This window comes from Sorex fumeus, unplaced genomic scaffold, assembly GCF_029834395.1.
Source record: "Sorex fumeus unplaced genomic scaffold, SorFum_2.1 ptg000170l, whole genome shotgun sequence".
Taxonomy (NCBI): domain Eukaryota; kingdom Metazoa; phylum Chordata; class Mammalia; order Eulipotyphla; family Soricidae; genus Sorex; species Sorex fumeus.
The window spans coordinates 1,572,613-1,583,728 of NW_026606227.1; the positions used below are offsets into that span (position 1 = coordinate 1,572,613).

General features: G+C 47.2%; 1 pseudogene; it reads left to right on the top strand.

The window, feature by feature from the left end:
• Window positions 1-2,298: 2,298 nt before the first annotated feature.
• Window positions 2,299-2,477, top strand: LOC130016995 (uncharacterized; annotated as a pseudogene).
• Window positions 2,478-11,116: the final 8,639 nt, after the last annotated feature.

Below are 11,116 nucleotides of genomic sequence, written 5' to 3' on the forward strand. Positions count from 1 at the left end.
CGCCCAGCTACCAGATGGTCATACTTCTTCGTCAAGATCATGAACGATCGGTTTGAGGCCCTTCATGTTCCCAGAGGGAACAGATGCCATTGGGCTACACTAGCACGCAACAGGGACAAATGGAGATGTTACTGGCGCCCGCTCGAGCAAATCGACGACTAACGGGAAGTTAAGTGATTAAGTGATTTCGTTGTGGAATCGTCCACCGGAGACTCCCATGTCCATCGTTTAGATTCTGTCTTCTGGAACTGTGAGTTACCACGAATGGTTTTGGTCGACATGATGAACTCAGACAGTCTCTCACCCTGTTCGTTCCATTCTAGGCCATGGGTCCCGATGTGAAGTTCTTCAGCTGATCTTCTCGGTCCTATCTTGGCATTAAAATCACGCACAACGATCTTGTAGAAGGTGTGGTCTTCTTTATAGAACTTCTCTAGCTCCATATAGAACTTCTCGATTTCTCTTTCATCATAATGAGATGTTGGTGCGTAGACAACGAAGATAGAAACTGCAGGCAGTGAGCCACATCTATTCAAATGTAAACGTCCGATTCGGGTTGTTAGGCATTCGAATGAATCAATGCTCTTGGCCAAGTTTGTGTTGACAAGGACACCGACGCCTCCAACACCTCTTTTATCGCATGTTCCGAGGAACAATTCTTCTCCAGTGTGGAAAACGGCATAGTGAGATTCGTGCCTTCTTGTCTCGGTCAGACCAATGATGTCGTACTTGATCATTCGCGCTTGTACCATCAGGTCCTCGATGGATGCATCTGATGCTAGCATACGTGCATTGAAAGTACAGACGATCATTTTTATCTTCCTTCGTTGTGGCAGCCCAGGTCGGCCTTGAGGTTTTGTTGGCCTCTACTTTCTCATCCTTCTCAGTGCTGCCATGTCGGTGAAGCCTCCAGTGCCAGTGCTCATGAAATATAAATCACCTATAAGTCAGTATTCTGTGTAGGGCATGGCCTCTTGTCGTTTTTACTGCTAATCAAATATTCACATGGTAAGAAGGAGAGGTGGGTTCGGGCTAATGTGAAGAGTCACACTCCATGCACCTCCATGCACACTAGTCTCCACCATCCTCCAGCTAACAGCAAAATTTAGAATAAGTCCATTCTGTTCTCATTAAAGGGAAGAAGTTCTTGACAGCTGCCAGCACATATTTTGTTTGGCTTTATTTATGAGATTTTGTTTGGTTTGGGAGATATACATGGCATTTCTCAGGGATTATCAGGGATTACTCCTGACTCTGCACTCAGCAATTACTCTTTAAATTGCTGGGGGAAGCATATGGGAAACTAGAGTTCAAACAGGGTCAGCCTTGTGCAAGGCAATCGCCCCACCACTGTGCTATCCTTCAGTCTCTGTTAGTTTGAATTTGTTGATGGGCCACTCTGGGTATACTGCTGGCTTGTACTCAGGGATCACTCCTGGTGGAGTATGGGAAAACACACGAAGTTCGAAGTGCAAGGAATGAATCTTGATCACCCATTGCAAAGGAAGATGCTTACATCTCTGCTGCCTCTACATCTCTTGTTACTGGGGACCAAGCCTGGTGAACAGGGGCAATTCATGGGAAGCTGTTAGTATTTTAATGTGTAGGGAATGATCTAAGAGAGAAGGGGAAGAACAGACTCATGGACCGAGAGGTCCTAATGCCCAACATAGTGAGAGTTTTCACTTAGAGCCAGGAATTATCAGAAGAATGACATTCTTAGGTCATCTGCCTGATTAGTCTATTTGAACTAAGCTTTTACACATCCAAGAGCCTTTGACATCAGAACAAACATCTTTAACCTCAGAGATGTTTCCTCTGGGAGAAACAGCAGAGACAGAGCAAACACAGGATCCTGACTCAGGTTTCCCAGATATCAGGGCTATGCTATCTGGTCATTCTGCCTTACTCCTGATTCTGTTTTAATTATGGGCTCCCAACTCATTCATAACTGGATGTCATTAAGTGGATTACTTTTGATTCAATAATGGGACCAACTCTTATAATGTGTTATGAGAATATGGTATGAAGTATTTAAGATTTTCTCTGACAAATGATGCATGAAAAAGAAGTCTGACTGTAGATATTACATGATAAAAGGTAAAAGGTAAAGGCCCTCCCGTTGATCGTCGATTTGCTCGAGCGGGCCTCTCCATTGGAGACTTTGTTGTTACTGTGTCTGGCATATCCAATACTCTCGGTAGCTTGCCGGGCTCTCCGAGAGGGGCGGAGGAATCGAACTCGGGTCGGCCATGTTGGCCGCGTGTAAGGCGAACGCCCTACCGCTGTGCTATCGCTATCACTTCTCGGCCTTTTGGCTAAGATCAAGTGTAGTATCTGTTCTTATCAGTTTAATATTACATGATAGTCATCAAAAATAAGGACAAAATATCACAAATTAAATTGGTTGTCAAATAATAATTGCATGACAGAATCTTTTCTGGGTCACAAGTCACTCCCAGAACATGACACTTGCTCTGGAATTCTACACTTACACTTTAGGTTCAAACATAACTTTTTATGTAGGAGGAGGATATGCAAATTAGCCTCTCCCTGCTATGATGAAAACAGCCCAGCCCAGCCTCAGCTCCGGGAAAGGAGTCAGTGCAGGGGTCCCCAGGGGCTGCATCCTGACTTAGACGAAACCAAAATGGCGTGTGGGCTCAGTTGGCTTCTCCTTGTGGCTGTGTTAGGAGGTAACTCATGGACGACAGACACACGGAGCATGGGAGATATGTGAGTGGCAGATCCTCTGTGTGAGGAGAGTTTCATGACCAGGATGTCTTTGTGTTTGCAGGGGTCCGTTGTGAGGTGCAGCTGGTGGAGTCTGGGGAGACTTGGTACAGCCCGGGGGGTCCCTGACACTCTCCTGTGCAGCTGCTGGATACACTCTCAGTGATTACTGGATAGTGGGTTCCCCCAGGTTCCAGGGAAGGGCCTATAGTGGGTCTCAGACATTAATCAAAACAGTGATACTACATATTATGCCGACTCTATGAAGGGCTGATTCACCATCTCCAGGGACAACAGGAAGAACATGTTCTCTCTTCAAATGAGCCGCCTGAGGGAAGAGGACACGGCCCTGTACTACTGTGTGAGACACACAGTGAGGGGAAGGCCGTGTGGGCCCAGACATAAACCACCTGCAGGAGGAAGCAGGGTGAACTTCAGGGGCGCAGACCCCCAGGAGGCTTGGAGGACTCTCCCCTAAGGAAACGTTGCTCATGACCAGATGAATCATATTTCTGTGGAGATCAGACTGACCTGCCCCTCAGCTCTCAGATGGCCCCAGAGGCTCCTTGACTTGTGCGTTGTGGCTCTGATTCCCCCATCCCCACTCTGGGCAGGACAGAGTGTATCACAATCTCTGCCTCCTGATGGAAGTTTCCAATAATGGGACCATGACTTCACTGGGACCTGAGGGGCACATTATTCTCTTGTACAAATTAAAATGCTCCTGTGGAGATTATCATGGTTTTCTGGTAGGAGTCGCTTGGTCAGAAAGAGAAATCCTCATGTCCACTCAGTTCTGAGCTGGATACTTCTTTCTGCTCTCTTACACACACACTCTGTGTCCACAGACCTCTGCCCTCTGACCTGCATTCAGCGCATACCTACTTATTTTATACCTGGGAGTCCTGCTTGACTTTGCCCCCTAATCCACTCCTCAGATGAACATTCAAGGTTTCCCTTTCCCTCGGCCATTGTTGTGGATAAACAAGGTCCTGTGACACGTGCAGTTCTGACCCCTCCTCAGTGAGACAAGAGGAAGATCCCATGGAAACCCTCAACCCAAACTTAGGGAGTCTTTGGGGTCACCACAGCAGCCCTGAATAAATCATGATAAGGGCTTCCAGTGCCCACAGAGACACCCTGAGCCATGGGACCAGCCACCTTTCCTCAGGGAGTTTGACCCTCTCAGGACTGGGCTCCTCACACTGTGTCTCCAACAGTCACACAAGGCTGTGAGCTCAGACCTCAGACTGCTCAGTACTCTGTAGATCGTTCTCAGAGGGGACTTCATGGTCCTCTCAGGGTCACAGGGAATCACCGACAATGTGGGAATTTCATATCGCACCTAAGGTCTTTGTTCTCTTGTCCTTGTTATGGGCCCTGAAGCACCTGCTCAGGTGATCACTTAATCACTTGACATCCTGTTACTCATTGATATGCTCGAGCGGGTGCCAGTAACGTCTCCATTTATCCCTGTTGTTTGCTAGTGTACCACAATGGCATCTGCTTGTTCTAAAAACACGAAAAGCCTCAAAACATCGTTCAGGGTCTTAATGAAGACATCTGACCATCTCACAGGTGGGCGGCCACGTGGACTTCTGATGTCCCATGGAATGCAATCAGTAACAGCTTTAGTCCAGCAATTGTCTCCAAAACACATTATGTGTATAGCCAATCTGATTTTCAATGTCTTGGAAAATGAGACAGCATCCCTGATTCTTGACTGTTGACGGAGGTCGGAACTCTGGATTCTTTCTCTCATTTGAGTGAACCATGATATTCCAAGCAGAGCTCTTTTGATTCCTCTTTGGGGCGCACGAGTAGCATTCTTCTCCTGTTTTCGTAGTGCCCAGGTCTCTGCGGAGTATGTTAATGCAGGAAGAACAGTGGAATCGAAGAGATGTGCCAGGAGCTGGAGGTTCTTTACCGCCTTAGCTATTTCTTCGAAGATCTTCAAGGCAGTCCAAGCAACTATCTTCCTCCTGTGTAACTCGGGTGCCCGGTCATTTGCCATGTTGATTTCTCGACGTAGGTACACATAACTGCTGCATTCGGAGATGGTCGTTCCGTTGAGAGAGAATGGAATGTCAGGAACGAGACTGTTTCTCATAAACATTGTCTTCATGAGATTCAGCTGGAGTCCGACCTTTCCACACTCATGGTCGAAGTCACCCAGCATTTGTGCCACTTGGCTATTGTTTGGTGTTATTAGAACGATGTCATCAGCAAAGCAGAGGTGGTGTAGTTGCCGACCGTATATCTTCACTCCCATTCCTTCCCATTCCAGTCATTACATTACGTTCTCAAGGGTAGCAATGAAGAGTTTAAGTAAAATGGTATCAACCTGCCGAACCCCTCCTTTGACATTTTTGATCACTTCTTTGTAGAATGGTAAGATCCTGGTAGTGAATCCATAATACAGCTCACGGAGGATCCTGATGTATTGAGTATGAATACCCTGATAGGCTAGGGCTTTGATGACTGCTTCCGTCTCAACAGAATCAAAAGCCTTCTTTAAATCAATGAACGTTAGACAGAGTGGCATCTTGATCTCCTGAGAAACCTCAATGAACTTGGTTATCGTGTGGATGTGGTCGAAGGTTCTGAATCCTTTTTGAAACCCAGCTTGCCCGCATGGTTGTCCTTCATCTAATGTTCTGCCACTCCTATTCAGGATGACTCAAGTGAACAGCTTATAGAAGACAGACAACAGGCAGATGGGGCGATAGTTGCCAATGTCGTGGATATTTTCCTTTTTGTACAGTAGTACAGTCCTGCTGTTTTTCCATTGTGTTGGAACTTTGCCCTCAAACAGGTAGCATGAGAAGAGCCGAGCTAGTGTACTGATTAGTTCTGATGGCAGGTTCTTCAGCTATTCGGGTCTGACCTTATCTGGGCCAGGAACTGTTAACTTCTTTACTGAGGAACTGGTGTGTTGTATTTTGGGAGGGAGAACATTGGGAACGACATATCCATCCTGTGGAATTTGGTATGTGGGCAGGTGGCCATGGCTATCAAAGAGATCCGAGTAGAGGCCATGGATAATCTTCTCCATTGGTCTTCGGAAAGATATGATAGATCCATTAGGACGTCAGAGGAAAGTCTTCTTGGTCTTGTAGTTGGTGAAGAACAGGAGGGCATTGCAAATACTTTCCCCGGCTTCTGCCACATCTGCCAGTATTGCTGTTTTCTCTTTGAGGTCTTCCTTGATCGCTTCTCTGCACTGATTTGTGAGCGCAGACGTTCGCTTGCAGCTGCCTGAGACCTGCGCCAAGGCACGTTGGCGAATGCGCTTGAGAGTTTTCGAAGACAGGCATCTTTTTGTGGCTCTCTCAGCGTTCCTCGCACAGTCTTGGAGGTGCTGAACCAGTCGATCGTATTCCTCGACAATGTTGTCAACGACAGTATCCTCCCATGTAGCCGCAATAGTGCCAAAGAGCTCCCAGTTGCTGGTTATTCTGGGAGTTGTCTTCTTAAACTTTGCAGCCCTTTCTCCCTTCTCCGTGAAGTAGAATTTTGCACGAAGGAGACCGTGGTATGATCCCATTTGGAATTTTGTGACAACAGCGACATCAGTCAGGCCAAGCCGTCAATTGAATATGATGTGGTCAATTTCGTTGTGGAACCGTCCACCGGGGGACTCCCATCTGCAACGCTTAGATTTGGCCTTCTGGAATTTTGAGTTACCATGGATGGTCTTGGTCGACATGATGAACTCAGACAGTCTCTCACCCTGTTCGTTCCATTATAGGCCATGGGTCCCGATGTGGAGTTCTTTAGCTGGTCTTTTCTGTCCTATCTTGGCATTCAAATCACTGACAATGATCTTGTAGAAGGTGTGGTTTCTATACAGAACTTCTACAGCTCCATGTAGAACTTCTCAATTTCTCCTTCTTTATAATTGGATGTTGGTGCGTAGACAATGAAGGTAGAAACTACTCGCAATGGGCCACATATATTCAAGTGTAATCATCCGATTCGGGTTGTTAGGAATTTGAACGAATCAATGCTTATGGTCAAGTTTGTGTTGACAAGGACACCGGCACCACCGATGCCTTTTTCGTCGTATGTTCCAAGGATCAGATCCTCTCCAGTGTTGAAAACGTCGTAATGTGATTAATGCCTTCTCATCTCAGTCAGACCAATGATGTCGTACTTGATCTTTTGTGCTTGTACCCTCAGGTCCTCGATGGATGCATCCGATGCCAGCATACATGCATTGAAAATACAGACAGTCATTTTTGTCATTTTCGTTTTGGCACCCTAGGTTTGGACTGGCCAGGTTTAGGTTCTGTTGGCCAGACTAACCACACCAGGAAGGTCACCTAAATAGAAGCATCTTCCTTGTCCCAATACATAACCTTTAAGAGTGAAAATTAAAAAAAAAAACACCCTAAGAACTACATTGAAATTAGGGAGTGATGCTGCTTCAGGGGAAGAAATGTTCATGGAAGATGAGAGAGTAATAGAGTGAAAATTGATTTACCATGGATTGGACAGAGCCAAGTTAGAATTTCTTGTGACAGTTACACTGCATGTTACTCCCCAGATTTTCCATCTCAGTGGGAGAACAGGAGCCACTACACAGAGACATGGAGGGGCAGGGACCCGTCTACATGGAAAAGGTCCTGTGTGTGTGGGGGGGGCTGGGTTTGGTCATCAGGGACCTGAGACACAGGGACTATCCTCCCCACCTGCCATTTCTGCCCCCTCCCAGCAATTCCTGTTTCCTGAGAGCTCCTTAGCACGTTTCCTGTGCTGCAGGGCCCTGGGTACAGGCCTGAGAGCTCTGAGCCACAGTCAGCACCTCCTCCCAGGGAGCCCACACACCAGCCTCCCCCTGGTCCTCTCCTTTCTCTACAGAGGCTCCCCTGTGCAAATCTACACTCGAGACCCAGGATTAAAACCAGTTCACACTCACCTCAACTTGGACTCCCGCTCCCCCTGACGCAGTGTCTGAGATCAAGGACCTCGTGGACAGAAACGAACATCAGCGCTGATTGCTACTCTTTCTGGTGGAAGCTCCCAGATGTGAGTATCCCTGTACAGAGGCTCCAAGATGGGCATGGGGCCTCTGAGTCCTTGATTCACTGTGGATCTTTTCCCCCAGGTGTCCTGTCCCATGCAGGAGTCGGGACCAAACCTGGTGACACCCTCGCAGATGCTGTCCCTCACCTTATAAGTCTCTGGATTATCTATAACCAGCTATAGTCTGAGCTGTATCTGCCAGACCCCTGGAAAGTGGCTGGATTGGATTGGTTGTGTATGGGGTGATGGAAGTACTAACTATAAGCCAAAGCTTAAGTCCTGACTCAGCATCACTAGGGCCACCTCCAAGAACCACGTTTACCTAACACTGAGGAACTCAGTAACTGAGGACAGAGCTGTGTATAGTGAAGTAAACACACTGAGGGCAAGTCCCTGTGAACCCAGACACAAACCTGCTGAGGGAGACAGGGAGATGCAGAGGTAGGTGTGAACACCAGGGGGTGCTCTTCTCGAGGACTTCATGGCTGTGACCAGGGGCAGGGAGAGAGGCACTGTAAGGGGTTCGCTTCCTTTTCTCTCTTCTTCACTTAAAAAAACAAACAGAAAGAAATACACACTTCTTTTCCCCCAGCTTTTTGAGGATCATTTTATTTTGCCATTAAAATACATAAATTGAATTCAATAGACCAGGCCTATATCTGAGCTCTGAATGGGGGTGTGGGAATAAACTCAGCCCTGGAATTGGTGCTTATAATGATTCGCATTCTTCACAATTCCACATCTGAGAATTAACCTAAAATCTAGAATGTGTTTACACCCAGCACAGAAGGTGACTTTAGTTATGTGCATGTGATCAGCACGGGACAATCATCGTGGATTTCCAACTACACACACTCCAAGTCAAGCAAGACACATGATTCACTGATTTCTCTCTCCCCGGGCTTGCATGCTGGTCCTCCTGACACGTGTTTTCTGCATGTAGACAGAAGCTTCAGCTCTGTAGGTAAAGTGCTACTACATATCTGCTTCTCACTGGAGGGCGCCCTTCGGTTCCATTTCTCCTTGATGAACGTCACCACTGATCTCTGACTCCTCTCCCTCCCAACCCCCCAGGCCCCCTCAGTCCAGGACAGCGCTGGCTCCTCTCGGGATTCTGAAGTGGTTGGTGCCAACACTCTTCCCAGGAGCACTGATTCCTGAATCAGGATCTGCAACTCTGGGGTCAGAGTGGAGAGGAAAAAGGTCAATATCAACCTGGGGACTTCTCTGCTTTCCATCTCACCTTGCAATGCCCAGGGGATATCAAGGCAACTCTGGGGACTACTGGGGACAGGGGGAAGGAGAAGAGTCAGCCCTGTCAAGCACATGTCCCCAAACAGTTTTCCCTTCCCAACACCAAGGTCTCACCCCCCCCCCCATCTGCTTGAGTTGACAGCATTTTGGAGAGACATTGGCAACTAACTTATCCCAGGAAGGTTCAACTGCCCCCGGGCCAAGATGTCTTGAACCTGGGCAGGAAAGGGGCAGATCATTTCTCTACCCTTTCAAAGGCCCAGCGTTTGACTCACCATTCCAGCTCAAAGACTGAGGACTGCCACCACTTCTGAAGCTGTGCAACAGCCCCAAACTTCACAGAGCTTCCAGCCCAGGAGCAACGTGGAAATTAGATGGGAACATTGAGTGGAAGCCTGTGTAAACACACAAAAAGGATGAGCAAAGGCACGGCAGCGGCCCATCTCTCCCACCACCCGCATTCGGTAGTCTCAGGCCATTTCCCCACTCCAGGGAGGTCGATGGCAATGGTCAGGCAAAGGAAGGAAAAGAGGGCCAGGTGTGTTGGTCTTGAGCAGCAGTTTATTACATGGAAGAAGTGTATGTCATAGAGGCTCCAGGTTCTCTCAAGCATGTGCTCACTGGTCTCTCAGCTTCTGTCCTCATTCTCTCAGCCTGTGTTCTCCATCCTCTCAGGCACGTGTTCCCCAGATTCTCTCAGGCACGTGTTCCGAGAGAGCCCTGAAATCTCCCTTATATAGATCATGGCACCTCTAAAGGGCGCAATACAGGTATGTCATCAAAAGGAGTTACAGAAAGAACATTGCGGTGGCAAAACATACATCGTTTCTTCACATCTGCAGGCCAGTCATTTTGACCTCCAGAAAGAAGACACAAAACCAAGACTGAAACCTTTTGTAAGCTACAAGCACTTGGATTTGCATCCCAAAGACCAGTCTGCTGGAGCTTGGAATCTACATCACAAAGACAAGTACTTGAGCTTTGCATCCCAAAGACTAGACTGCCTAGAGCCAGGAATCTGTATCCCAAAGATCTGGCCTGGCTAGCACCTGAGATCTGCATATCTAAGACCAGCTAGGTTTCTGTGAGAAAAGGGAAGCTGCCTCTTACAATATAATGAAATTATTTACTGAAGGCAGATGAAGGAGAGAAATGTTCAGTCTCATCCAAGCTAGTCAGGACACACGGGAAAGCTGCTTCTAGGACAGATTCTCATTTATCAGATCAACCCACCCTAAAACAGATATTCCTGGATGTGTTTCTCCTCTCCTTGTCGGACCAACATATAAACATACATAATATAATTTTGTATGGACACAGTAAGAAATACTTTAAGCTTATATAATTGCTCTCCTAGGTCCATCTTGATCTCAGACTGCAGTACTCAGGCCAGATATCTTTCCTATTCTTAGCAGGGTCCTAGTCTCGTCGTTACTTTTGGATTGAAAGAATCCATATTAGGGCATAAAATTTTTGCATGCTTCAGCTAACTTGCAGCATTGCTTTCTGTAAAACTGCTTTGCTGCTTTGCACCTGGGGGAGAGGGGACTTGGAAAGTGAACAGGGCCTAACTTCTTTCTAAACCAAGTGTGACAGGATTCAGGTGTATTTGCTGTTCCTGAAATGTATTGTCTCAGTAAAGCACCCTGCGGACTTGGGTAAAGGATAACTCAGGATGCTGTGGTTGGGGGAAATTGCCCTTTCCTGGAGTGTATTGTCTCACTAAAGCACCCTGCAGATTTGGGTAACTCAAAATGTGGATGGTCAAGGGAGATTACCTAAGGCTTAATGGTTCCGGCTATAACCTTGCTTGTGCTGACAATTGATGTACGTAAATGCTGATCTTTGAATCTATAGGCTAAGGAGTGAGGTACTTTTAAATGGATTGGTTAAGAAAGTATATGTTGTTACAAATCTATTGGCTGTGAAATGTGCAGGCTTTGCTGTAACGGCCAGTGAAGGCCTATATAAGATCCCCTTTGAAGAAGGTCGGGGCTCTCAGCCACTGCCCACTCTGGGCTATGCTGTGGAGGCCCAGCATGCTGGTCTAAATAAACCCCGTTTTTACTCCTGCAGGAATTGTGTCTATCTGGTCTCTCTG